The 23,197-nt window shown below is 33.2% G+C and overlaps 1 pseudogene; it reads right to left on the bottom strand.

Annotated features, from left to right (window-relative positions):
- Positions 1-22,243: 22,243 nt before the first annotated feature.
- LOC109159821 lies at positions 22,244-22,951 on the bottom strand (annotated as a pseudogene).
- Positions 22,952-23,197: the final 246 nt, after the last annotated feature.

The raw sequence follows: 23,197 nt of genomic DNA, 5'->3' as shown, positions 1-23,197 counted from the left end.
ATCAGGGCACGTGGCCAGGTACCCTTGAGCCCCAACCTAAGCCCGTGCATGAATTCCACGTACCGCACATGCGCGTTAAGTTGGACCAAAACCTGTTCCCTCATCTTCTCAATAAATACCGCATTTATTATTTTGAGGATGACTTTGGGCTATTTCGACATGCTAGCTATTGGCTCGGGAATCTCTGACCCATTGTCAAGCATTATGAGTTCGAGAACTTAAACCAACAAGCAGACTAGGCAAAAGATCCGAACTCAAAACCTACTCTAGAATGATATATTGTAATTGATAATGCCTGTATATATTACATCAACTACATAATAAAGATTATGTTCATTTATGCGCACAAACATTTGACTTTGTCTATTAAATTATTAAGTTACATTGATTTACCTTCTCCTACATATTCTATCATAGCCGAGATCTAGGAATCTTTAAAATTGGAATTCATTCGTTTTGGAGAATTTTACCATCACATCAATCTACCACCGGGTTTTACTGCTCGATACGTTGCAGTTGGTGACCGGAAACTTGAATTATCGGTTTCCAAAATTTAATATGGAAAAGCTGTGGAGGCGTGGTCCCCACGTGATTATTATTATTATTATTGTCTTTTTTTTTTTTTTTTTTTTTGGTGAAAAAGAGGTAAAGGGAATAACCGGTTTTCTTGTTGCTTACTTCATCTTTGGTGAAACCGAGGGTGACCCGTGGGGGCAATCAGGATACTCCGATTGTTTGCTCTGTTGTCCCATTTTGGTGAAGTCTGGTTCAATTCATACAACATAAAAGTAGATAATGTGAGTATAATTATGTAATATAATTTCTTTTGATTAAACGATTCATGATAATAATAATATAGGGTTGGAATCTGTGAAAATAGGTGTCATGTGTCAATTCAATGTACAAATATTGTATATGTAATCACATTTTGTGATGTGATATGCTTTGATTATTTAATATAAGGAGTCATAATTTTTATTAATTTAATTTTTTTCTTCTAATAAAATTTAAACACAAATAGAAATAAAAGTGAGACGTATATTTTTAGAGTTCAAGTAGTATTTTTGAAATTTGATAATACATAAAAGTGTATCCAAGTGAAATTCTAAAAGTTCATTCATATTGGTGGTGTTTGGTAAATCGCTGTTAGCTAATTGAGTTAGTGAGTTTGACTAGTTGATAGCATTAGCTGATTGTAGAAAGATGTTTAGTAAATTAGCTGTTAGCTAATAACTTATTACATGCAAAATAACTTTATCAAAAAGCTTATTTGAGTAGCTTTTTTTAATTATGGCTCTGTTTGGTAAAAAATTTGCCTATAGGCCAATTTTGGCTTATTTGACCACTATTAATTGTTTGATTTAGTTAAAATATCAATAGAAATGTTTGAATAATTAGCTTTTTGCAATTCCAAAAGGCTAAAATTTAAAAAGCTACTCCAAGCAACTTTTTCAATTAGCTTTTTGAGAAAAGAAATTATACCAAACAGCTATCAGCTAACAGCTAATTTACCAAACACTTTTCTACAATCATCTAATGTTATCAACTATTTATACCCTTTAATTAACATAATCAGCTAACAGCAAACAACTATCAGCTAACAACTATTTTACCAAACAGAACCTTTAACTTTTGAAACAATAAGCTATTACAAAAAGCTAATTAATGAAGCACTCATATTGGCTGTTTAACCAAGTGAAACAGCTAATAGTGGTAGAAACAAACTAAAATTGACTTATAAACTAACTATGTTACCAAACATGGTCAATATGTAAAAATGCATTCAAGATCGTTTCACTTTTACATATCATTGATACATTTTTTTTAGTTTTGTTTTATCTACCTATGGTATGCTAAGAACCAAACAGGTCCAAGTTCCTACTGTTGGAGATTTTGTGCTGTAACAATGCCAACGTGAACTCTGAACAGGAAGGCAGTGATGGATGACAGAATACGAAGAGGGATTCGAAACTGATAGACAGAATTCTGTGCAGTGTTTATTAAAACACTACCTTAAAAGCGTAAATTTGCCGGTGACGGTACCGACACGCTTCCTACTGGCAAACACAGATTATAATATGTATATTATGCTCAGACACGGAAGAGACAATGAAGAAGAAGGAAGCTCTCTGGTCTTCTGTGTCCTCTCCTATTCGTACAGGAGAAAGGGAATTTATAGTGAGAAAGCTCAATTGATTCTTCCATATCCACCACACAAGCATGCGCTATAATAGGAAAATTATGTTGAATGATCCCACGATCCTGCGTCTCTTAATTTACGGACAAGGAGAAAGCATGATCTAGACACGTCCGTAAAAATAGCCTTCTTTATGAATGTCTTTTTCCAACAATCCCCCACCCATTCAAAAGAAGGCTGAAATAAAAATTTGTCTGAGCAATACACCAAGTTGACTTTAATGTTAGTGAATCAGCTCTTGAACTAACACATAGTGGCATCGAGTAATTTTCTTTCCAAGAGTGATATGAATCTTGAACTCATTGGTCAGAGAAATTTTGAACTCTAATGCTCACATCAACCTTTTACAACTTCCCGCCATATCTATCAATATAGACTTTATTATCCGTCAAGTCTATCTCAATATAGACTTTATATATTATCCGTCAAGTCTATCTCAACATAGACCACCTCTTACAGGCGTCACGTTTATCTCAATATAGACTTTATTATCTGTCAAGTTTACCTCAATATAAACTTTTCTATTTGTCAAGTCTAGCTCAATCTAGACTTTAACTATGTCAAGTCTATCTCAACATAAACTTTTAACTCTGACAAGTCTTACCGAATTACAAATTTTATGTCTTGTACTGTCAAGTCCATCTCACTATAGACCTTTAACTCTATCAAGTCTATTTTGGTATAGACCACCATTAAGGCTTATAGAGTAGTTAAAGACATAAATAAGTTGTAAGACTTTTCTTTCTCTCAGAGGCACTGTTATTTAAAATGCAAATTATAGTTTGTGGGCCACAAGGTGGTGAAGGTGTTGGACACCCCCACAACTGCACGATTACCACCATGTTTCTTAGCCACTCAGCGTCTTGGGATAACCCCATTATCTTTCATAAGAGGCGGTTAGCCCTTTTCTACTCAAGTTAGGGATCTCTTTAGGTCTACCTCAACATAGACCACCCTAATTGAATATAAGTCACCAAGAGCACTTTGTACTCATGTCATTATGCGGTGAATTCATTAGGTTTGTCTCAACAAAACCACCCTTTCTCAAAGAGTTATGAATTCATTAAGAGCTGTAGCTCAACCTCACAAGTACACACACTGTCGAAATAACCAACTAGTGTACTATGTTGTAACTCTTTTCATGGCTTCGTTTGACCACAGAAGTGGGATCCACCACGAATTCATTACCACTTGGACTTTAAGTCCTTCCAATGAGTCAGCGACTAATCCTCATAATTAGCCCTCAAGTAAGTTGATTCTCTTGACCAAACTTACATGTACTTTGACGAGTACATCGTTTACTCATAAATAATCCCTTGAGATTTTCATGTTTAACATGAGACATCATCTTTCATCATTATTCTCAATACCACAGAGAAAATTTTGATGAAAATATAAGGAGTTTATTACCCCACAATGCAACACTTATAAATATTTTTGTCAAATGTATTTGATCTCTTACCCAGACTGATCTTTGGTGCCCAACATTGACTCCTTAGTAGACTGGTATGCAAACTTTATATCAACTCTGCACTTGGTTAATACACACTCAATAGTGAAATATATCTCAACCAAATTGATTACTTCAAACCACAAACATTTCCTTTTATACAGGAATCTTAGATCATTCCAAAAAAATATATTCAAACTGCATTTATTATAGAATAATAAATTGCAACAAGGTGAACTCGACATGTATAACTTTAACATTCAAAGTTATTCCATCTTCACAATTTTTCCTTCACTTGAGGAATTTCAAAATTCATATAAAGCATTCGTATAATGCGTCAGTACAAAAAATCTAAATTTATTCTCAAAAGAATACATAGTCCCACACTATTATTGCACTACTTAAGCAATATAATATTTATTGTAAGGCTCTTTCATGCTATCACAAATTGCATTTAAAGCTTTGACATATACTTATTATCCTTTTATATACAAATAATTTTAACACATGAATCAAATATTTAAAATCATGTGACTACAAATTATATGCATATCATATTTAATTTTGAAGGAACAAATAGCACCTACTAATAAATTAATCATGTGTATAACAAATTTATGTTCCTCAATTATCTAACACATGAATAATTTACAACCATAATTTCTTGACTTTTCAGCAAATTAAAGAATATGGCTTTGAACAATAGATCTAGAGGTCCAAACCTCAATATTTACTAAAAATCAAGAGAGCTAGTCAGGTGAGTTCCAATCTAGTAATACTCCATATGTATATGCAGTGAGCTGAGCATCTATTTATAACACAATAATTAATGCATGCCTGCAGTAATATATTATTGCAATGCAATATAATGACAAAATTTAAAGATGCATGCACTGCTAATGCTCATAAAATAATAATCACACACATTAATATTAAATCATTATAATACTTAGCTTAATTAAGGATGAAGCATTAGACCCATTCTTCACTCCTACTACCATACTTGTTTTATTGGCTTTTTTCTGGCAGCATCTTTAGTTGAAGAAGTTAAATCCGTGAGCCAATCGTCATTTATGAACACTTTCACTGGTGGGCAAGATATATATAATAACCAAGACTTGTAAATCCTCAATCACCCGTGTAAAAGTGAACACTTTCATCACTTGTGTTCAATCTTTCTGTTCCATATCTCTACCTCTTTCACGCCATATGAGTATTTAAACCTGCAAGCGTGATATGAGATAATAAATCAGGCCTTCCATAGTTATCTTGTGAAAGCTCACTGACATTCCTAAATAGCAGTAATCCTTTGATTGCACAGCACGAAGCTCCAGTGGTCGATGAGAAGAAAACAACCGCCAAAGACAAAAACTCTGACTAAACGCTGGCTCATTTTCACAAACTTATGATCTCTAGCAAGAACAAGGAGCGCAAACTCATCGCCCAATGAGGGGTTGACTTTGACATGGAATTTACGCCACCGTTTACAGCCACGAGCATCTCTGACCCTGACGTGCAGAACAAATTCTCAAAGGCTTCTAATTCAGAGAGATCAGCACCAGTTCATGACCAGTCAACTTTTAACTGTTAATGCTAATAAATCGACGATGGATTTAATAGTTGTTGTCGACATTGTGTCAAAGCACAAAAATTTAAGCTTTTAACTGTTGGAGATTTTGTGTTGTAACAATGCCAACGTGAACTCTGAACAGGAAGGCAGTGATGGATGACAGAATACGAAGAGGGATTCGAAACTGATAGACAGAATTCTGTGCCGTGTTTATTAAAACACTACCTTAAAAGCGTAAATTTGCCGGTGACGGTACCGACACGCTTCCTACTGGCAAACACAAATTATAATATGTATATTATGCTCAGACACGGAAGAGACAATGAAGAAGAAGGAAGCTCTCTGGTCTTCTGTGTCCTCTCCTATTCGTACAGGAGAAAGGGAATTTATAGTGAGAAAGCTCAATTGATTCTTCCATATCCACCACACAAGCATGCGCTAAAATAGGAAAATTATGTTGAATGATCCCACGATCCTGCGTCTCTTAATTTGCGGACAAAGAGAAAGCATGATCTAGACACGTCCGTAAAAATAGCCTTCTTTATGAATGTCTTTTTCCAACACCTACTCTCTGTTAGTTATGTAACAATGATGATGAATCCAGCTTTAACTTATTTGCGAAATGTGATCTACCAAAACATTGCTAGGATTTGCTTGGTGATTTCAATTTTGGGAGCAACAACTATCTTCATGAATGGGTGGATTCTATGTTCAGTTCTCTTGATGAAGTAACTCTATGTAAAATCATTATGATCTGTTAGTGCATTTGGGAAGCTCGCAACGATAAAATCTGGAATCACAAAGTCACCACTACTATCACTATGTTTGATCAGGCCACTGTCTTCCTTCATAAATATATGGACGAGAATCAAGCTAAGTTAGGCGATTGATGTAGCAAAAATGAGTAATGGTGAGTGTACGGGTGTGTAATGTCGTCCTCAGGAAATTGGGGGATATGTCACGCAATACGCAATCACAAGAAACTAGGCACTAGCACTAGGCAATCAACAAGAAGTTAAGCAAATCATAACGAGGATGAGACAACGGTAACTAAACAAAATACCAAAAACACATATGAACAAGAGATGAATACGAAATAAAGAAATAGGACTCAAGCTAGGGAGCATTATCATCTAGATGCTTTAACAACCTAAGGGATTAGGGAGAACAAGTAACCAAGGAATCAAGCTGGAATGCACGTAGGTATCCTAATCTACGAACCATTCTCGTGATTAATAAACAAGGATTAGAACAAGGAATTGCCCCACTTTCGTGGTGAATCAATTCCAAGTCCATCAAGCACACAAAGCATCTAAAGCCCCCAATTTCCCCTATTTTCGTAGGAAGAAATCGGGTCTATGCAAGGGGTGGCTTGGATTCATCACCCAACTCTCGTTGAGGCAAGGAATCCTCCAAAAACAAGCTAATGAATGTGTACATCAAACATTAACAAGATATAAGCACAACACCTTCATAAACACATGAACCCTAGGTAGTGTTCTTCCCCTTTTTTACAATAATCACAAACTAAGCATCAATATATGAAATACAACCCTAACTCAAGTCCATAAACTAACTACTCATGATTAAATAGCATAAAGAACACAAAAACATAAATGTAAAGCATAAATATTGCAAGATAAATAGATAAAAGGGAGAAGAAAACTTCACTAAGAAATAGATGGTAAATCTTGGAATCCAAGTGTTGAATCCTTGATTACAAGCTTGAAAAATGTTAAGAAACCTAAATCTAAACCTAATCTAACACTACAATATGAAAGGAAGTGAAAGAGGGAAGCTAGGGCTCAACCATGGGTCAAAACCCATTAGAAATGACAAAAATACGTGCATAAATAAAGCAGAGCACAGTGGGACGCCCTCAGGGATGGGCGTACACCAGGCAGTACCATTTTTGGTGCATTTCCAGTGAACACTGGAATGGGCGTACTGGCATGCGTACGGGTGTACGGCAGGGCGTACGCCACCTACTTCCTTTTTTAGATCTCGGATGGGATGAGGGATGGGCGTACGCATGGGGGTACGAGGCTCTTGAAAATTCCTAAATGCATTCCAAACTCTTTGATTGATCTCTTGATCCAAAAAAAGCTCGTATCTTCCCACAAATCATTGAATTCCTCACTTGTTGTGAATGATTGCACCTTGAAATAAAACCAACATAAATTAGTCACAATTCACACAAGTGTTTAGGCAATTCACAAATAAAATTGGTTCTAGAAGGGGCAAAAATATAGACAAAAATGCACTTATCAGCGATCGTGTCCCTACTCCTTCATCTGCTCAGATTACTCCCTGGTCTAAACTTCCTAATGACTGGCTGAAAATGAACGTTGATGCAGCTCTGGATCCTGGTAACCAGAAGATGGGTCTCGGCTTTGTGATAAGAGATTCTTATGGGGTATTTGTTGCTGCCAAACTAGTGTCATGGACTGGTCTTTTTAAAATTATAAATTAACTTCCCTGTGGATCGATTACCCGATACCCCGAGTATTATTTGTTTGAAAATATACTACAATCATACATAAGGGGAGAGTACAACATGCAAAGAGTAAGGTACAATATAACTTTGTAAAATTATACATTGTGATTTGCTAGACGTACATATGTGGTGGTGGGGGTGGGGGGGGGGGGGGGGGGAGTACAAGTGTACAATATGCAAAGATTAATGTACAATTTTTCAAAGTATACGATACTATGTCTATATATACAAAGAGTTAATTCCAGCAATTGTCCCCCGAGTATAGTGATTTTCTACAATTGGTCCTCGACTTTTAATTTGAATAATTTTAACTCTTGACTATCAAAATCTTTCCAATGTTGGTCTTTCCTTCACAAGCTCGTTAAGTGGACGTCAAATTGAGGGTAAAAGTGTCCTTTCACCTATTGAGTGTATAATTCCTCTTCGCCCCCCACTGTATACGCGAAATAAATCAAAATCCCCTAACTCTATACGCCACATATATCAAAATCCCCAAATCTCCCAAACTAAAACCCTAATCACATATATAAAAGTATTTAGATTCTGGTCCAAGAACGACGAACGTTGATGGATTCGAGAGGAAAGTAAGCTAACTTTGGTCGCAATACTAGTCCACCAGGTAACGGCAATGTGTTGGTTATGTATTGTGCGTTGTTTTTATGCTGTAGGAGAACAAAATGGTAGAATTGGAGACCGAATTTAGACTTTGTGTTGTGTTCTTTACTATATGATGCGTGGGTTGTATATTGTGCTTCGTATACATACATGTGGGGACCTTTTTGTGTTTGGAAATGGTGTGTGGACCACTGTTTGTCTGGTTATGCATATGTTGGGGACCATTGTTGTTGTTGTTTTTTTTTTTAAATGCATTTAGTGTAAAGTAGTCTAAGGTCACTGCTGGAAATTATGGAATTTCCAACCACCTGAAAGTGATCTTAAATCAAGTTGAAAGCAAAAAGTGGTCGGAAATAGCAACAAAGGTTTTTCCGTATACCAAAAGTGGTCGGAACAAGGCTTTCGACTTGATTTAAGATCACTTTCAGGTGGTCGGAAATTCCATAATTTCCAGCAGTGGGTGGATCATATTATATACATTAAAGTGGACCATTTGTTGTTGTTTGTACTATAAAGTAGTCTAAAGTGCATTGCAAATGGGACCTAACTGGAATCCCTTACCAGCATGCAGTGTGTGCAATATGGATAAAACATGCGAAAAGACCTATTTGACATTATGTGGATTCTTGCTACTTAATTTCCACATACTTGAAAATATATGATGGATGTATAAAACCAATGTTAGGTTATGGATAGTGGCCTGCTACAAGTAGACCACCTCCATTGCCACCAGTGTATAATGCAAGGCTTGGAAGGCCTAGAAAATTGAGGATGAATTCTGGAGGTGAAATAAGTAAAGATGGTGTACATTTGTCAAGGAACCATGTTGATTTACATTGCACAAAATGTAAAGAATTAGGTTATAACAACAGAAATTGTCCAAAATACCCTATTAGAAGGCCTACCAATCATGTTAGATAGTTTGTATTTTTCTTAAATTGATTAGACTCATGAACAATTTGTTGTGGTAAGTAACATAATCATTTTGTAGTTCAAAAGAAGAAAATCAAGTTCCAGGTCAAAAGGAGTACCTCAAGTCCAGGTTGCAGTTGAACCTCAAGTCCAGCTTGTAGTTGAACCTCAAATCTAGGTTGCAGTTGAACCTCAAGTCCATGTTGCAGTTGAACCTCAACCTGATGTAATTACTCAACCTGAAGTTGAAGAGATTCAATGGGAGATACTAGATGAAATTTTGAGTAATCAATATATGGCACCAAATCCAAATTCAGGCAGAGGACAATTGTAGAGGTATGTTATACTGATTTTACACATGCCATCTAAATGCAAATATTTGACACTTATGTATTGTAGGGGCTTCACTAAGTAGTAGTATTCAAATTCCAGTCAATGTTGTGGGAGAATCAATGCATGAAAATGTTACTTGTAAGTTTCAGTCCAGTCCATTCCTTACATTTCAATATTTACACTTATAGTTTCATCAAATCCATTACTATGTGCAGTTAAACAACACATTAGAAGTGATGGAAGCCAGCAATTAACATGAAAAAGAAAAGCTCCAATCAAGTCAGGTAGGAAGAAAATAGCAATGAAGAAGTATGTTACAAGATCATCATCCACATTCAAGTTTAAATTCTCAGGGAATGACAAAGATCCAATCACTTTGGAGTAATTGAAGTTTAGTGACTGCTCTTTGGATAGTAAATAATGTAGTCTAATGACTTTTATAAACTATTAGGTCACTAGCCTTGATTTTAACTCTACTTTGAAATTGATGTTTTTTGTTATGCTTGGACAATTGCCTTTTGATGTGTAATGGGATCTATCTACCTTTTGATGTATAATGGGATCTATCTACCTTTTGATGTGTAATGGGATCTATCTATTATGTTAGGAATACAATTATCAGGTACTCATATTCATTGCAATGTGATTGGTCATATAGTATGCAAATATGTGCTTCCATTAGAAAACAATCATGTTTAATACACATAACTAGAACTACTAGCCAACATAATGTCCTTGTTTTCTCTAGGTACATTCACTGCTATAACTACAAGTAACACAATGCATACTGCTATAATTGCAAATATCCTAATAGTCGTGCCCTGTCTACCATTGCTTCTTTTGACACCAACCTTCGCTTGTAGCCTCATTTTCAGCCTTGCAATCCCTTCTTCATTTCAATTGATTATCCTCAATAGCCCATGAATAATTCTTCTTGACTTTGCGCACATTGGAGGATCATGCCATCTAACAAAACCACACATTTGACCTCCCTACACCAAAATCACAGAATTGCATACAAATTAGAAAAAAATTGCCTTTACTTTTCGAATGGAACCAAAGAAAACCTTAAAGTACACCACGCCTTTGCCCTGCCTACACTACACCAAAAAAAAAATTAAAGTAAACAATTGCCCTACCTACACCAAATTAACAGAATTGCTTGAAAAAGAAAATATATTACCACTCACATTTTTGAAAAAGAAAATCAATTGTTTCAACTAGAAAAAAAAAAATTCTTAACAATAATTAAACCACTCACATTTTCGATAGAACCTTCCCAATACCTTTTACCAGGATTATCATTCGTCCAAGATGTTTGCTGCTTCAAACGTTGCCCACATTGACAATTTGGAATGGTAACAAACTCACGATAGATGTATTCTTGCATTCTTGAAGATGAAGAGCTTTCGCTGCTATATCTTGTAGACATCTCAATGTATTCGCTGCTATATCATTGCTGGAATTAATTTTGGCTGCGTTTTCTGGAGTTTTTAGGCTTCGAATGAGTTTTATCTTTACATTTATCGCATATACATAGGGGAACGAAGATGAATTATACACTCAGTAGGTGAAATGATGCTTTTACCCTTCAACTTGACGTCCACTTAATGAGCTTGTCACGGAAGGATCAACATTTGAAAGATTTTGATAGTCAAAGTATTAAAATTGTCCAAATTAATATTCGAGGATCAATTGTAAAAAATCACTATACTCGGAGGATCATTGCTGGAATTAACTCTATATACAAGTATTGTAGCATTCGGCTCCCACAACACAATTCAAATAGTCATCTAATTCAAAATAAATTAGCAGCTTTACTTTTCTAATAGTCATAAGTTATTAGATTTGAAAAGGAAAAAAAAAAAAAAAAAAAAAGTATGAATTTTACTTGGGCACGCATATCCCTCATTTAACAGGGTAGGAGCAAACTTATGTGTTGTAGCATTCTAAAGTCTCTTCCAACTTTCCTCTTTTGTCTGAATACCATTTTTCTTGTTGATTTGATGTTTTGATTGTGATTTGTTTAAAGTAGTTGTTATTGGGAAGTTGGGAGTTCACTGGATGTCTGGATCTCACCTTTTGTTGACCTAACTTTGAGTCCTTCACACATTAGTCAATATATTTGGGTATTGATTTATCTTTTTTTTTTTTGAGAACGGTATTGATTTATCTAGAGAATAACTTTTTCCTTTGCTTTAAAAAAAAAAAATGATTAAAGCCAAAGATTAATGGTGATTTTTCAATTTTTTTTTTAGAAATGCTCATAATTTTTTACAAGGTAACTATTATATGTTCGATACTTTCTTAAACATTTTCAGTCCAAAAAATTTAACCCCACCACCAGAGTTTAGACCTTTGATCACCCATTTAGAATGGTAGTTAGGATTTCAACACACTATATAATAGTTGGCTTTCATATGTTATTATAATTACTCAGATCCTATTTTTCATTTGTTTTAATAATTACTCAAATTCTAACTTGCATGTTATAAATTAGGAAATTTGTAACTATTAAATTGAGAACTTTTAACTTTATTTGGACAGTAGTAACGTCAAATAGGAAAGGAAAACAATTTTCTATCTTAAAGTCCAATTCTATAAATCTATTATTTATACTAAATAAAATGATTTACATTTAATTCTTATTCTCATCAAGTATTTTTTTCAAAAAAAAACAAAAAACAAAAAACAAAAAAAAAAAAAACAAAAAGGAAAACTTGTCAAATTAGACTTCTAAAATCTAACAAATAATCCAATTAGGTTAATTAACTGAAAAACTCTTATGAAGTATACTCAACCAGGAAATAGTGTAATCAAATCTCATTATTATTATTTATTAAGCAGGTTAATACCATACCGCTTAATTATGTGACACTAACTAAGCTAACATGTGACGTTCTATGCTTATTTAATGGGTGGTGATTGTTTCCGTTGACATATATCCAGTGCGGTTGTTTGTTGATGGACTAAACAACTATAGTGGTTAGTCCAACCATTAGCGTCATATCAATGGTAACATGTTAAATACACAATAATAGAATCAAATTACATTATTTTGTCAGTTTAAAAGATTATCAAAACTTCTTTTGTTAAGGGACTAAATTATACTATTTGTTCAACTTTGGGACCAATTTAACATTTTTTCCAAACAAAAAAAGTTTTGGTCCTTCAATTCACAACTTTATATTTGAGTATTAATTGGTATTACCTAATAGTAGGAGGGTTTCAAACTCCAATGGTGGGTTGTCGGTTGATTACTTGATTTGTATGCTTTCAGTCGGGTGTATGGTAAATAGTGCATTGAAAAATGTTAATCGTACTAAATAAAATTTTATTGAATTAAAATTTTAAAAATTATAAATTTATCTTCTATAAATTATTATTATTATTATTATTCTTTCTCTATCAATTTGTGAATTCCAAGTTAAAAGTGGACTCAAATTCTCTTAGTTGAGATGATAATTTTGATATATTATATGTTTAAAATGGATAAATGAGCAAATATAAATTTATTCTCAAAGTGTACCCATCAAAATTGAAAAAATATATATATAATTAGAGAAATTTTAAATAATATTTGTTTCATATTGAAAAAGTACATGTGTTTATAAATGCTCGCTACGGAGTAATAAATTAATCCTAGTAAGTATAAATTAATATTTACTATTTTTTTTTAGGTGTAAACCACAAGGTGATTTAGGTCTTTCTCATTAACGGTACAGGGCCATCCGACCAATCCCCGTTCGCTCCAAAAGAAAAGGAACTGGCCTGGGAATGATCATTTACCATCTGAGCTATCATCCCAAGTTAAACCCGAAACTTTAATTACTCCATTAGTAAATAAATATCCAACAAACACCGCGTTAGTTCATGTGTAACTCATAATATGAAATGTTAATTCAATTCCACCAACTTCGTCTCTAACCCATCCACCAATTAAGTAAAATATTTCCTTCAACTTAATGCCTATGCCTATGCAGTGCAATCATTATACAATATGCACCATTGAAATAATGTTTATTTTTATTGTAATAAAATTTTATTTTTAATACATTGAATATTATTTTTTGTGTACTAAAAATTCATTATTTAGTATATTACATAAAATTGAATTTTTAGTACATTAAAAATAATTTTTTAATATATTAAAAATAAACATTTTTACATATTTCACAGTACGTATAATATAATTTGATGATGCCGTGGCGGAAAAATAGAACAATCAACCCTTGATTTTGAATTTTTGCCAAAAGTAAAATAATTATATTGCATGAACTATTGTCTTTTAGTACATACATAAATCAAAAATATAATTTTTAATTTATGTATTATATTTTAGTGGTAATGTTTTTTTTTTTTTTTAATGTTGCATTTGATTAAAAAAATTAAAAATTGTTCAACATACTCAAATATACTTGAGCAAAACCCGGCAAATTATTTGTCGGACTCGGCTTCATCTTGTAAGGTGGACCCAGGTCTAAATGTTCACAATTTAGATATTAAATGTTTACAATTTACCTTTTAAAAATTTATAATTTGTATACTACAAACACACAATGTTAACATATATGTAATTGATTACCCTGTTTTGTATTCACAAGTTCCTTTCAAATACTGTAGTTACACGATATTTACATATTAGGATTTGATGACCCTATATTGTATTAACAAATTCCATTCTACAGATGTTATGTGTTTTGACTTAGAAGCACAATTTATATTCTATAAATTCACAATTTCAATACTAAAAATATACAATTTATATGTCGTTTAGGACCAAGGTCCACCTTACAAGATTGGATCATGGTCCATGGTATAACAACTTGCAAAACCCCAAATGGATCACTTACCAGGCTGGGCCGCATGGCATTGGATTATATCAATACAATGGGCTTATCCATTCTCATATTACTGGGGCCCAAAGACAAATCGACCTCAGAGCCTTTTTGCCTCTTTTCTCCTTTTCTCTTGCAAACAGTCTCAATTCTGCAGTGTGAACTAGGTAAAAAAAAATGGTATCGTTTAATTTTAATTTTTATTTTTATTAATAATGGTAGACGACAATTTCTGTCATGGTGTATGTAGCAACATATCTCATATTTTGTTTCATTTTATACACATTATAGTTATATTACAACACCACTGCAGTATCATTCTAATTCAACTACAGTTCATTTGACTATATACACTCACCTGCTATTCAGTTGCATTTTACACACTATAGTTCCATTACAATACCACTAAAATATTATTATTATTCAACTACAATTTCATTTGACAATCACTACTACAAAAAATCATTTTAACGTCGATTTTTTTTTTTAACATACAATGTCGGTTACTTTGCGACGTAGTAAATAAATGATATGACATTGATTTTCCGAAACTGACGTTGTATGTCATTTAAAAAAATAAAAATGAACTATATGATGTTGGTTATTACCATGGTTGCAGTAGGCGCTAGGCGCTAGTCAGGCGCCTGGACAGCGCCTAGCGCCTAGGCGGTCTAGGCGGCGCCTAGGTGGAATCTAGGCGGGCGCTAAAAAACAGTGGTAGACTTGCAATTTGACAATTTTAATGAGGTTGTTTTCAACATTTAATCAAATAACACATTCAAATAAATGAATTAATGATAATTCATAAGTTATAACATCAAAACAATGGTTTTCAAAAAAAAAAAAAAACATTAAAACAATATTAAAAATTAGAAATACTCAAATATGAAATACTCAAATACTTCAATCATCCAAAGATTCAAAGTATCAAACTAGTCTACGAGTGTATATATGTCATATTATATATATGTATGCGCGCGCACAAACACACACACATATATATAATAAAAAAATAGGCCGAGCCGATCGGGTTAACTCGATCGAAATGGACGAGTTAACTCGACTAACTTAGACGCTAGGCGGCCAAATCGACCGAGTTAGGCGCTAGGCGGCCGGTAACCTAGACGGGCGCTTAGGGGGGAAATCGCCACGGTTTAGAGGCGCCTACCGCCTATGCGGGGCCTAAGCGAGCGCCTAGACTGATTTTTACAACCATGGTTATTACACATAACTGACATCATATCTATTTAAGGAAAAAAAATTAAATAGAGACGTCGGTTATGCTTGATAACTGACATCTATTGATTTAAAAATAAAAAATAAAATAAATACAACCTCGGTTATGAAGCATAACTGACGTCGTATCTAAAAAAAATAGGCAGATTTGCTTTATCTTCAGCCAATGATACGTAGCTCGACAGAAAATCTTCAAAACAAAATTTGAAACAATAATCCAAAGCAGACAAGCAGAATTTCATGAACTACGACGTGGAAGTCAAATGAAATACCAAAGTAGACGACTCCTTGCTGTAGGGGATGAACAGTGACGCCGGCCACAGGCTGGGCAGAGTATCAATGAACCAGCGTCTTTGTCGAACGTCCCACACACCCGACGATGGTAGAAACTAGAAATGGAGTTAGAAGCTACAACGACGGCAACAGGCGACAATATTGGCAGCGACAGAGCTAGAAGACGGCTGTTTGGCTTCGGCGAGATTATTGGCAGTGACGGAGTTAGAAGCTACATCGACGGCAATGGGAAGAAGAAGGGACTATGTAGAAGTATGAAGAAGCTAGGGATAAAAAAATTTTAAATTTGCCATGGGTAAGAGAGTTTTAAAGAGAGTTTTAAAAAATCAATACATATAATGTCGGTTCTGTGAGAACCGACGTTATATGTAATTCAAAAAAATGATCAAATAAGCCCTCGAACTTTAGCTTAAAAGTCAATTAGGCCTCTAAATTTTTTAAAGATACAATTACACCCATCAACTGGATTATTTTTTAGGAGAAAGGGCCGGTTTGAAAGAAGTATAATATAATGTATATATGATAAACATTATTTGTTGTTATTTTAAATAATCTTTTTATAGTTAAGTTGCGAATAATTGATTAATTCTTATCTATTTTTATTTATTATTGCTATAATTAGTTTTTAGTAATATTATTCAATTTTAGGTTGTTTTTATTAAATTTGTCTATTGTTTGAATTCTGTCAGTCCAATAATTCTTTAATCCTAATTTAATAATAATTTTTGGTAATACATGATCAGCAGGAGTTTAATAAATGTAGATTAATTATATATGGTCTCTAATAAGTTTTTATTATTATTATTATTATTATTATTATTATTATTATTATTATTATTGAAAATAAAGGGATCGCGAACCAACTTCTGGATGAGTGGACGACATTCTTCAACAATTGAGTCTTATGGGAGATCCGATTGTGTAGCAAAGGAGTCGGACGGGAGCCGTTGGGTATGGTATTATAAATGAAGAGATGGATCATCGTTCTCATCATTGAAATCCATCCCGGATCAATTCACCCGGAACCAATTTCTGGCGGCCGTTCCTGCCGCTTCCGGACGGCGGAGACAGGTTCAATTTGGTGCAAGCAGCGTGATTAATCTTTCTAATTGGCTTGGCGGTGGAGGTTTTTGGACAGTGGCGGCCATCTCTTTTGGTACCAATTTGTTTCTTGGTTAGCAGCAGAATTTATTTGGCCTTTTACAATTTATTAGGCAACAAGTTGAATACAACAATTCTTAATTATTCTCCTTAGTATTGTTTATTGTTAATTTCTTGGGTGACTTTGTGGAGAACACTGTCGAGTGAGCTAATCCCTGTCAAATTGTTTATGCATTCCTTATGCTTTACAAGTTTAATTGCTATTTAATTTCGTAATTCATTTACTTAGCTTCCTGAACTTTAATTTAATTATATTCGCACTTGTAGTTGATTCATGTTCCTAGATTTTTATAATTCCGTTATCTATCAAGTTGCCTGTGATTTCCTTTTGTTCCTAAGTTTTTAATATTTATGTTCTTGCGTACTTTTAATTTATTTATTCTGCGATTCAGACTTTTTGTTAAACTCTTTTTAAGTTTATTCCATTCAATTATTTTCAAATTAATTAAATTGCATTGTATCAATTCCCTGTGGGATCGACCCTTGCTATTGCACACTATAACTACAACCGACTCGTGCACTTGCGATGACATATTAAAATTGTCCAACAATATAACATAATAATACAGAAGTATGTAGGTAAGTAGGTAGGTAGTACTGAATTAAAATAATCACCTGGCACGGGTGCAATTTCATCCATGAACCCTTTGGAATCATCTGATTTTTTTCAAGAATCAACAACATCAAGTAAATAAATTTTGACGAGCACAATGGAGGAATCCCAATCAACATATTTCAGTGTACTTTAGGTAAAAATTAAACTTCTTTTGGCACCACTATTATATCCTTCTTTTAACTTGCATCTCATATTATCAGAGCAACAAAACAAGTCACCAATATAACCTCGTTCTTTATATAACTTCTGCTCACATCCATTGTGAGATTATACAGGTCACACCTGCACTCAGTGATTCATATTATGTGATCTTTCACTTTTTCTTCTTCCTCTTTCTCTTCCACTCTACAAAAATAGAAATACACCCAAGAATAAAATAATCAATTGAATCATAAGGCTCAAAACACGTACAGGATGCAAAATTATATCCACAATTTATAATAGAAATTACATATTACCTTTGAATAAAATTAAAGTACAAAGGTTGGCCTCGACAATAAGTTCATCGTCTCCGTAGCTCAATCATTCTTCTTGAATCCGTTTAGCAGAATTAAGAAGGAAAAATAGACATTCGTTTAACATAATTAACCGCAAACAGGGAATATCAGCAAAACTAGCTGGAAATTTTTCCAAATTCCTAATGTCAAATTTAAGCATTCAAGAACGGGAAAATGAGCACTACTCCAATCCTTGAGACCTGAAATTTCAATTTGCAAGTACTTTAACCTGCAAAATTCATCCTTGCTTGTATTCCACTCTTGGCCACTGAAAGCATACCTCTTCAATTTTAAAATCTCAAGATTGGGCAATGTGCCAATAATGGCCATATGCAATGGGCAAAGTGATAACTTTTTGAGATTTTTTGGTAAAATCGGCAGAAGCCGAAAGTAATCATTTTTAATTCTTTTATATGATGCTTTAATTTTCAAGTTCTCCAACTTATGCAAATTGGCAAGACTATTAAGTGAACCAGGCTGCAACTTTGAAATGTGGTTGCAGTCAATGTAAATCCCAAGTTCCTTCACGTTTAAAATTTTTTTCAAGTCTAGACCTTAATGAGATAGATTTAATCAAGATAGAGCTTGTAGATTTCTTTGGACCAATGTTGGGAGATTGAGGAAACAACCATTAAGATAAACGTGCCTTAATGGTGACAGAAATATTAAATTCTGACTTCCGTTGCAATACATCGGCGTTGAGAGTAAAAACAATTAAGGTTTGCAAACTTCGACGTTTAAACCATTCTAAATCTGGAAAGAACTTTTCCATTCTTAGGGCTAAGTATATCAAATTAACAAGATTTACTACTATTTCGCTTGGTATTTCGTGATCATGAATTAACCTTGAAGATATGTCCAACACCCTTAGCACTTTCAAACAGGGAAATGGTATGGTGTAAACATTTCCCCATCCAAAATAAAGAATGGAACGAAATTCTACATATTCCCCAATAAGTGGCAAATTCAATCCTTTTAATTGATTGCTAATCCAACGGCAAGCTTTTGGATCCGAGTCTATTGACAATTGTTGGTAAAAGTGCTTGTAGTATGTAATACATTTGAGATACAACAATAATACAGAATACAACAGGGAACAAAAACTGGATCATTTGATATCTTCAGGCGTGTAATCACTTTCCTATAAGCTTTAAATCTCCCTCTATAAAAGCAACAAGGTTCAAGATTTAATCTTATGGGATACAAGAAGATGAATGAAATTCCAAAGTTGCTTTGTTTGAGAATTCTCTGTAGAGATGTAAGCCTGTGAAGTATCTTGATTTCCTGCAAAATAATTGCTTGTAAAAATCCATCACCTCTCATATGCTTCTCCAAACTATTTATAGATGTAAAACATATCTGTTTGGAGAAGTTACATGGAAGTTGCTGTGATTTAAAACTCAACTTCCATAAGATAAGATATATCCTGAATGATATATCCATCACTGGAGAAATAATTAAATTTATTTTGAGTCAGTAACTTTATGCAAAATTTTATATATATATATATATATATATATATATATATATATATATATATATATATATATATATATATATATATATATATATATATAGGGCTGTCCCTGGGCAAGTCTGCCCAGGGCTGGCGCATAGGGCCCCTTAATTTAAAAAAAAAAAAAATAGTAGTATATATATCATGCATTCATGCCTCAACGTTAGAACTTAGAAGACTTCTAATTGAACAAAGCCGACAAACAAAATTATTACCCTAATCTAGCCGACTAGCCTAGCGTGCGAAAAACCCAGATGATTGACGAGAGAGAAAGACTACAAAATACAAATCTACAACAAATTTCTACTGCTTAGGTATTTGAGTTTTGAACTTTTAATTTGAGTTTGTTGTTTGTGAATTCTGGCATCTAGGTATTTACATTAATTTAAATATTTAATTGAGTATTTAATTTGAATGTTTATGTATTTGAACTAGATTAGGTAATTCAAATTCGAGAAAGACGATAGATTCAACTCGTGTTCTACCGATTCTTCAATTCTTTTTTATCATACAAACTTTCAAATTCTTAAATTCTCTTGACAAAAATTATGTATTATTTCACAATTCTTGTTTATTGTTTTATTTACATGACTTAATAATTTTGATTTCAGAATAAGATAGTCAAAAATTCGTTTCTTGATTAATATTTATTCATAGAGTTTAAAAAATAAATTTTTATTTTTTCCTTAGGATTTATGTCTTCTAGAAAATATTCATCTGGGTTTGAGAGGCATAAAAAAGAAAAGAAGAATTGAACAACTAACGCAATCTCAAAAGGGAGCTCTTGAAAATTTTATTACAAAAAAAAAAAAAAAAAAAAAAAAAAAAAAAAAAAACTCAAATAGATGAGCAAAAAGATGATGTCAATGAAAAATTGTTAGATGTTAATCTTTATATATAAGATCAAGATGATTGTGAGATTGGAAAGAATTTAAATGATGATAATGTGCACAAGGATGATATGTATCACTGTGACAATGAAAATAATAAGAATGTTGATAGTTGTTTAGATGATGTTGGTCACAGTAATAAACCAAATGATTTAATTTTATTTGACATATATGACCTAAGAAATTGGGATGCTATTGATTCTAAATTAATAGATATTCTTGTCAAAGATGACCCTAAAGAGATTTATCAATAAATAAAGGTCTTAAAGATAAATTCTCTATAAGATTTTCATCAGCATTTTACACAAGATATTTGCTAAATGGAGAGAAGTGTGATCGAGATTGGCTTATATATTCAAAAGAACTTGACAAGGTGTTTTGTTTTTGTTGCAAGATTTTTTTTTTTTAAAGTATAGGTAAATGTGTTTTGGTCAATGAAGGTTTTGGAAGAAGTTGATATCAAAAGTTTGATAGATGATTTTGCATCTAAGTGTGCATGACGCATGTCACTTTTTAAATAAAATTTTAGATGTATTTTTTTTATACAATATTTATATTTTTGAATTTTTGACACAACTTTTTAAACAACTATTATTTATATATAAAAATTACTTGAAAAAAGGGGTCCAAATCAAAATATTGCACAAGACCCCTATTTCTATTGGGACGGCCCTATATATATATATATATATATATATATATATATATATATATATATATATATATATATATATATATATATATATTCCTTATTCCTCACGCATGAAAACTTGCAAAGAATAAATATAAATAATATACATATATGTAGTTCAATAATCTCAAGCATACAGCTACATATACCAAGCATGTTAAGTGTAACTTTGAAGCATATAGCTTCAAAATGTAGAAGAGCATATTTCAAGCATGTTAAGTGCAGTTTTGAAGCATATAGCTTCAAAATGCCTCAAAACCTTACGCATGAAAATATCCAAACATGCATTAATACTCTCAAGCATATTAGCTATAACTCTCAAGCATATTAGCCGCTATATATCACAAGCATATAGCTATATACTCTCAAGCATATTAGCTATATACTCTCAAGCATAGTAGCTATATATCTCAAGCATATAGCTATATAAATTTCTCCCAGTATTTTAATTAACTTTATACCAAACTAAAATAATATTTACAACTCCACAACTTCAAATATTATTTAAGCTTTCATGGTAGTTCATCTCAAACATTAATCTTCATTACTATATAAATTTCCAACAACAATGACATGCTTCTCTTTATTCTCGTGAGAATGCATTTAAGAGCATGCTGTTTTTCAAGTCTACGCATCTCAACACTATTCTCATTTATAACACACAACAAAAGCTTCTCCCTCTGAGCTTCTCTCAAGCAAAAGTTATGCAACACATCATGGACCCTACAACCCTTCATTTTACCGCCAAAACTCCGCTTATCAATTTGAAATAAACCTCTGTCTACAAAATCCTGTAAGTAAGCCTTACACACTTCTTCCATGGTATCATTCAACTCTAGCTTTAAGAATCCCTCTGCAACCCATAGCCTAATCAAATGTTTCACACCAATTTCACTATCTTCCGGGAAAACACCCAAAAAAAAAAAAAAAAAAAAAAACACTTTCAATTGTGGAGGTAAGTGGTAGTAACTTAATGAAAGTATTTTTGAACATTTTTCTTCCGGATCAATGTTAAGCAACGAATTCAGATTTTCAGCAATATTCCACCACTAGTTTAGTGATGGCTGGTTGAACGAGGTGAAGAGCCCAGCAACCACCATAATTGTTAGAGGTAATCCTTGACATGTTTCAACAATACCTCTACCAATTGTCTGAAATTTAAGGGGGACTTTTTTTTCCTCAAATACTTTATTGTAAAATAAATTCCAACTTTCATTGAAATTTAAGAATCGCTTGTAATGAGGATTGTTACCTGAACTAGCATAGTCAGCCACCTGTTTGAGCCGTGTAGTTATCAATATTCGACTCCCATTGAAACTTTCAGGGAAACACCTATGGAGGTCATCCCATGCGTTGGTACCCCATATATCATCTATAACAATTAGGTATCTTTGATCCATCAACCTTTGACGCAATTGATTTGGAAGATTAGAGATATCTCCTCCATTGGCGTCAAGAAGGCTAATGAGAATTTCTTTAAGGTTATATTCTTGAGATAGAGTAGCCCATCCCCACAATTAAGATGACTTCTAGTTTTTTTGAATGTGAAATGAGCTTGTGCATTATGGTGTCAAACTCATCGTCACATCCTACCATCACATCCTTGGGTTCAGAAGAACATTGGGAGAAACGGCCAAATTATTTGATATTCTCTATTCTGTAAAGTTATTTTTTCCTTATAGCCTTTCCTTCTTCTTTTGAAGCGTTTACCTTTACAACGGACTGCTGGGTCATGAATAAAATTACACCATTTGCATAATTACAATTGGTTATAAAGATTTTTAGAAAAAAAAAAATCAAAAACAGAGATCAATCTAATTCCCCAGCTAATATTGCCAACATGTTAATGATATATTCCTGGGATGAAAAATTATCAGGATTCCA

The sequence above is a fragment of the Ipomoea nil genome, unplaced genomic scaffold (genome assembly GCF_001879475.1).
Source record: "Ipomoea nil cultivar Tokyo-kokei standard unplaced genomic scaffold, Asagao_1.1 scaffold2845, whole genome shotgun sequence".
Lineage (NCBI taxonomy): Eukaryota > Viridiplantae > Streptophyta > Magnoliopsida > Solanales > Convolvulaceae > Ipomoea > Ipomoea nil.
Note: the sequence above shows the minus strand (reverse complement) of the source record. Positions and strands in the feature narration are given on the sequence as shown.